Genomic DNA, 8,076 nt, shown 5'->3' with positions numbered 1-8,076 from the left:
TTATTCAATCATTTCATCTTGTAACAATAATTAATTGATCATAACCTAGCTCAACTATCTATTCTTCAACTCAAATTGCCATGACTCTTTCGTTCTTTACCTATTTTTAATCAATCATTCCTTCATTTTCCGGTGTGCATAATTTTGTCAATATTTATAAGCATCATTCTTGTCATTCCTTCCTTCTTTCCTTCATTCATTCATTCATTCTTTCATATATTATTTCTCCATCCATCCATCAGCCACTGGCAATTTGCGGAAAAATACATTACACAATTTATCGAATGTTAGGTTTAGATTTTGAGCCTTTGAACCAGGCAACTTCAACACTTGATACAACATTCTTAACAACTAAGCTACTAAGCATCAGACTCAACACTACACCACCTATCTTCAAATACAAAAAAATAGATAAATAACTAACCCAAAAAGCGCGGCGATTATGAAACCCAAAAAACTCACTTCAAATTTTTACAGGTTTCTGCTATTAAAATTAGTCACACAATATGTTACTAATACTATTGCCAAAATCATTAATCCCTCTCTCTTCCCAAAACTTTAGAGAAAAAAATTTTCAATTTTCTATTAGGCCAAATTTTTAGTTAATTTAGAATTTGCAATAAATTATAAAAATGGCTAGCCCGTTAACGCTATTTGAAGAAGGAGGTTTTTATTTTATTGATAGCTACAAAAATTTAATTAGTTCCAACAATTTTTTTCAAAATAAAATTTCCCCCCAAAACATTAAGTGGGCGGAACGTGATTGCCACACCCTCCCCCTTCTGCAGGTGCCCTCCCTGACCACCATTATTTCCAACTGCGTGGAGAAGTGTTTTTGTAAAAATAAACAAACCAAAATTTCTGCGATCTATAATTTGTAATAAATAAAAGTTTTTTCTGATCTGGGATGAAGGTGATTAATGATTCATCTGTTATTTAGTGCAAACATTCTTCCGCTCGAATTTTTTTTTGAACTCCCATGCTCCCAAAATTATCGTGCAGCTACTGCTGATAACATCTGACATGGTCATTAGGAGAGAGGAAGAATGATTATTCGAGATAAAATGGGCTTTCAAACATTAAAATGAAAGTTAAATTTAAAAATAAAAACATCATTAATGCTACTGATAGTCGTTATAATAATAAAACCAAGAACCATAGATAAAAATAAAACAAGAATAATAAAACCGATATAAATAATTATTTTTTTTATAAAATTTATACCAATAAATCATGAAACATTTTTCTGACAGAAGTCTCTCAAAACTGCAGAGCAAACGCTGAAGAACAACAAAGAAAACTTCACGTTGAAATTATAGCGCGCACCACTGAGACATTCGTCAACCAAGTTTTGAACCCTGGCTCGCTTCAGTGGATGGATGGATGGATGGATGGACGGATAAATTGATGGATGGTTGGCTGGTTAATTGGTTGGATGGCTGGTTGGTTTGCTGGTTGGTTTGCTGGTTGGTTTGCTGGTTGGTTGGCTGGTTGGTTGGCTGGCTGGTTGATTGGTTGGTTGACTGGCAGGCTGGTTGGTTGGCCTAGCAGTCTGTGCACGCAAAGGTTATAGATTAGCTATTTATCCTCTGTTTTGTTTGTGTATGTATATGTATATTTGTGTGCCTATTTGTGTACGTAGATGCCGATGTGTGTACGTATAAACACGTTCATATGTATTAATATATAATATCTTACATTATAGGCTGATCGATTCATAGTTGTTTGTAAGTTTGTGTATATGGACACACATTACTATTTGGAATACCTGGAGACATCATTTGATTGATATCCTTTTATCAAATTTTTAAATTCATTGATTAACAAATCAAAAAATCCACTGTGTTTATGTATTTTTATTTCTTTATACTATACAGTGAATCTTTCTCACATATCAGAACAGGTGCGCAAGCATTTTTGAATGTACTCAACATATGAACATTTTGTTCAATAAACACAAAATAATTACTAATAAACTAAAAAATACTAGTGCAAACAAACAGACAAACAAACGAACGAACAAACAAACGAAGAAACTAACCAAAAAACAAACGATTCATAGGGCTTGCATGCTTAATATCCACAACCATAAAGAATATAGTACGGTGAATGAATGAATAAATAAATGAATGAATGAACGAATGAACGAACGAACGAATAAAGAATAAAGGTAATATGGCAGAGGCGTGGAGCAATTCTATGTTTTCCAGATATGATAACCACAGACAACACGTTAGTGGCGTTATTAGAGCATATGCCCATATGCTATTCATATAACACATCCATGCATGCACATACATTTGTAGAAAAGTATTTCATTTTTATCTTTTATTTCTTCCTTTTCCTCTCTCTCTCTCTCTCTCTCTTCCTATTTACTTTTCCGTTTTTTTTTCTCCCACTCTACTTTGCTTTTATGTTTGGGCTTGCTTTCTTTTTACTCTCTTTCTCTCCTTTTGTTTGTCTGTGTTTGTTTGTGTGTGTGTGTGGTGTGTGTGTGGTGTGTACGTGTGTACGTGTGTGTGTGTAGGTTTGGTGTGTTTGTATGATGTGTATATGGGCAAAGAACTGAATTCAGGAGTAGTTATCCCAAAGAGATAGATGAAGAGATTAACCCTTGGCCGATTATGCACACAACGCCTAGAGTTAAATCACCCATTCAATATTTTTATTATTAATGTTTGCTGAGTCTTGTTCATCATAACCGTGCCATTACAATTATTTTTTATAATAATTAATTATCTATTTAATTGAATAAATGGATGAATGAACGAACGAACGAATGAACGACCGAACGAACGAACGACCGAACGAACGAATGAATGAACGAACGAACGAACGAACGAACGAACGAATGAATGAATGAATAAACGAACGATCGATCGATCAAACAAACGAACAAATGAATGAATGCTTACAGAAAACGCGCACATAAATGTACGTACGTACGCATATATGTATAAGCACTTTTTTTATTTTATTTGATGAAATTAGAGTTATTGTCTGGCAAATAATGCTCGCTGCAGATGTGTACGCTTGTTAATCAACGCTTTTATGTGCTGTGTGGTTGTATGTTGGTTTGTTCTTCTACGTATGTGTGTATGCGTGTGTGTATGCGTGCGTGTGTGTGTGAGACTACATTTGAATGTATGTGTGTGTGTATGTAAATAAGGCAGAAATATTATTTCATTCTTAAAAAGCGTTATTCCTGTTATAAACAATGACAAAATATTGTTTGAAATGTGACAACCATCAGAAATAATCTTCACAAAAACGCAATTCCCATGACCAGCGCTACACAAAAAGCAAACAAAATATGGCAAACCGGATGTGGTTTAATCGTCTGGTCAGGAAATATTTATTTCCACAGAACTTTATCCCACCATGCATTTATTTCCCGGCGTTTGAATGTACATTTCATATTTGTTGTCTATGCTCTTTGCTGAGTGTTGTTTTATGTTTTTTGGTTGTTTATGTGTCCATGGGTTATTATGTTTATGGTTGTTTATGTTTGTCATGTTATGTTGTCTATGTTTATTAATGTTGTTGTTGTTGTTGTTGTTGTTGTTTTGTTGCTGTTGTTTAATGTCAGTTGCTTTGTCATCGCCATCGAGATTAGAAGTATGTTGAAAATTTGTATGATGGAAATCAGAAAAGCAACTGAAAGACATCCATCTAATCTCAGGCACCGTTCTGCTTCACGTAAAAAAAAATAATTTTCCATCAACAAATCAAGAGAGAGGCATTTTGTGTCAGTCATGTGAATGATTTTTTTGAAAATATTGTACTTGGAATAAGAAAAAACGAAAAAAGATAATCGGCAATAAATTTTATAGTGGCTTAGTCAGAAATTTTGCGTAAAGAACATAAAATAAACACTTTTACTAACAGTTATTATTATTCTTATTATTTTCATCCCATTTCTGGCAATATTATTTTATGTGGTTAAAAACGTTGTAATAGAACTCGCAGTTCCTGAAAGCAAAAACAAAAATATACACCAAATCATCTATAAACAACACATGTTCATGTACAAATAGACACACAGTCCCTCAAACACACACACACGCACGCACGCGTACACACAGTCAAACACACACACACAAATTCGCCCAACAACGTTACATATCCATGCAAAACTTACATTAATTACATCAGGTTTTTCCATTACTTCGATAAAAATATTATTAATATTTATTATCGCAAAAATTATTTTTTGCAACTATCATTATCGTGAGACTTGTTCATCATCGCCATCGACTTCATCATCATCGCCATCTTCATCAACCAACTTTTTTATTCTCGTAAGTTATCCTTATTTTATATATATATTTTTTTAATAATTCTTATTTCAAAATAATTTACACATTGTATGCTTGCCTCAACAGAATCACATTCCTTTAATAAATATCTGCAATGGCGTAATTGGGAGTTATAATACTTCTCAGCAGCAGTTGCAGTGGCCCCACCATCATCATCTCCTAATTTATATTACTAACATTATCTGCTGTTTTGTGATTTGCATACATGTTTGTGTATAAATGTGCATATGTGTGCGCGAGTTTGTTTATAAATCTGTGTATGTGTGTGTAGATGTGTACGTGTGTGAGTGTAAATGTGTGTGTGTGTGTGTGTGGGGGGGTATGTGTAGATGTGTGTACGTGTGTGTGTGTGTGTGTGTGTGTGTGTGTGTGTGTGTGTGTACGTGCATGTATGTGTGCACCTATGTGATTATTTATTTATGGTCCTGTAATACAATTGAACTTTTGCGTGCGATTGAAAGCCGCAATCAATATCACATCGATCCATCTCCCTATCTGCTTATGACGTGCAATTTGACGCAATAATTTGACGTCATTCAACGCCGTCATCGTGACTATCAACTTTGTTATCATCGTCATCATGGCTATCAACTTTGTCATCGTCATCGTCGTCCACATCATTGTCATTTCCATTATCATTATTGACATCGTATTATTATTACATGCACACCCACAAACACACACAGGCACACACACACACATACACACATTTAAAAGTATTTCTTAACTAGCACGAGATCCAATCATTCAATGTTTTTTTGGCTAATGCCATTAAAAAACCAAACAATATGACCAAATTGAATTTAATAAACGTCAAGTAATTGTTTTTTTTTACGAAATTAGTTAAAGTAAATTAGTTAAAGGAAATTAGTTTTCCAGCTGATTCTACTTTAAAAATTTTTTCAACTTCAAACTCGAGAACGCTTTCTCTTAATGCATCTCGAAAACATCAAACTCAGAAGAAAGACAATTTCCAATACTAACTATAATCGTACGAGGAGATCTTTGTTTTGAATAAATCAACAAAAAGAGACAAAAACATTGAATAGATAATCAAAAGAAACCAAAAAATACAAATACGGATAATTTTTTAGTAAAATAACATAATGGAATGCGTGGAACAGCTTCCTAACACGTCGGTCAGACCGGATTTACAACGCCTTTTGCGAGTTATTTCTTAACCAGACAAATACACACGCACAGACACACAGACATAAACACAGACACACACGCACACACACACACACACATGCACACATACAAACACAAGCACACACACACATTGTGTTAACATCATTCTTTATAATCAAACATTGACACGTGTCATTCATGCAACTCAGCATGACAACTGCAAAAATGTAAAGGAAAAAGTTTTAAATAAGATAAAACCGTAAAATTGCAAAAAAAAAATTTTGTTTTACGCAATCATTGTGGGGATAACGTGGGGGTAATACTCGAGTTCTCCATCCATGGTCCATAGGGATTTTCCATCTATCCAATTTTCCTGCATTCATTCATCCGTCTATCTGATTTGCATCCATCCATCTGATTTTCATCCATCCATCTGACTTTCATTCATCTGCGTTATCTTTCACTCATTCATTCATCTTTTTTTTTCTCTATTCGTTGCTTCGTCTTATGAAGATCTAATACAGCTATGTACATGAACATGCCATAGTTACTACGGCAAAGAACACTAGATTGGCGATTTTTTTAAAATAACAACATGAAAACACACATACACGCACGCAAACACACACATACATGAAAACACACACACACGCGCGCACATAGTACACCCGGATGCTGGCACGCACTTAAGCATTTTGTGAAAATCTCGAGAATAATACAAGCGGTTAGGATGAAGATTTGATGATTAGAAAATGATGACGATGATGACAATGACCACGATGTAGACAATAATGAAAGCGGTGATGGCAATGATGACAACGCATCTGATGATGAGGACAATGAAGACGCCGGGTTGATGAACGAATGATGGCCCTAAAAATTCATTAAGTCATAAATATGACACCTGTTTGAATGGCGGTAGGTTGTTTGTTTTATTTGTGTGTGTGTGATATTTATTTGTGATAATCTTTCAACTAATTTGCAATTCAAAATGCTTTTAAGGATGTTTTAATCGTTAATTTTCATTTAAATTTTTCATTTCATTTAATTAAACGTTTTTCTTTGTAACAAAAGCCCACTTTACTGAAGTTTTAAATAAATTGATGAGTCTCTACCATCTTAGATGTATTGTAATTAGTGCTAAAGTTTATAAGTGCTCGCGTGTCTGTCCAAGCTTCTTAGACACACACGAACGCACGAACGCACACAAACACATAAACACACACACACACAAACACACACGGATATGTATGTATCAATTATTCAAGATTAAATTTTACAAAGGAAAATGTTTTTAGATAACAAATTACCTTTTTTTAAAAACATAAGCATGAAACATCAGAAAAAAATTGAAAACTTCTCTAAACACGACAAAATAGAAATAATGGGTTTTGTTAAGATTAAACAGAAGATGTGGACACTGTGCATGAAGTATGTTTGACACGCAAAAAATTATTTATTAACAATCTACTACAAACGTCATATAGATATTCAAAAAGTCATCTATGGATAATATTATCAGTGGAATGAAACTCTGCCAGAATGTAAAAAAATACGAATTTTTAACTAACTGCACCCCTTTTAAAAAAAAAAGACACATAGCGCCTAGGATCTGATAATGAAAGTACTTACGTAATCAAAGGAATCGTGAAAAATAAAGTAGAACTGTTGCCGATACAGACAAATTGAAACTTGGAATTTGTTATCAAAACAATAAAACAAATGGTACTATTATATTATAAAGTTTCTTTAAATAATTATGTTACCCAATTAAATCATTGTTTATGTAATACATTGTTATTGACATTTCTGCCATCTACTTATGTTTGAAAAATTATTTTATAGGTGTTGTTATTAAGAAAATATAGACTGACTTACATATATCTATTATATGTTTTAGTAAATGTTTTATTCGTAGTTGGCACTTTTAAAACATGCCTTTTAAAACCACGAGGTGTGCCTATAAAACCCAGAAGTGTCAATAAAACAAAGGATCTTTCAAAAAATTAGATTGCTTAGCATTGTATGTGACTAATGTCTGAACGATTTAACAAAGGTAGATTCTTTGTTGCATCTGTAGCAAATGTTTCTACCAAATGTTAATACATAGAACAAGGACCATCAGAAGTTTCTTCACAATGGAATCAACAAAAACCTGTTTTACGCAACCCAAACGTTTTGGTTTTTAATATTTTTGCTTAGTCATCGTTAGCTATTTTGTCGACAATTGCCAAGTAATGTTTGATTACTTTTTAAAAATATTTTCATGTGTAACGTTTTTGTCGTTACTAACCTTATAGATTTTGTCAATTTTATTTTTTGCAAATTTCTTCATTTTTCAATTTGTTATTTAACGACTGTGAATGGTTTCTTGCTCAAATAATTTCTAATTCTCAAGTCTACAAAACTTTTATTTTTTGTCGGTACATATTTTGCTTAAAGTGTTTTTGTATTATTACAAAATTTCATTGAGAAAAAAATTATGTAATTGCATAAATTTCTTTTTAATACAAACTTAATCAAGTTTCTCTGTCTTATTGTTTTGTTTGAATTAACATATGACTTAAAGATTTCTACTGTGTTTTAGTGAATGTGAGATAGGTAACCACCCACCCACCTACCCACA

Source organism: Helobdella robusta, assembly GCF_000326865.2.
Source record: "Helobdella robusta unplaced genomic scaffold HELROscaffold_5, whole genome shotgun sequence".
Lineage (NCBI taxonomy): Eukaryota > Metazoa > Annelida > Clitellata > Rhynchobdellida > Glossiphoniidae > Helobdella > Helobdella robusta.
This window is presented reverse-complemented; position numbering follows the sequence as displayed.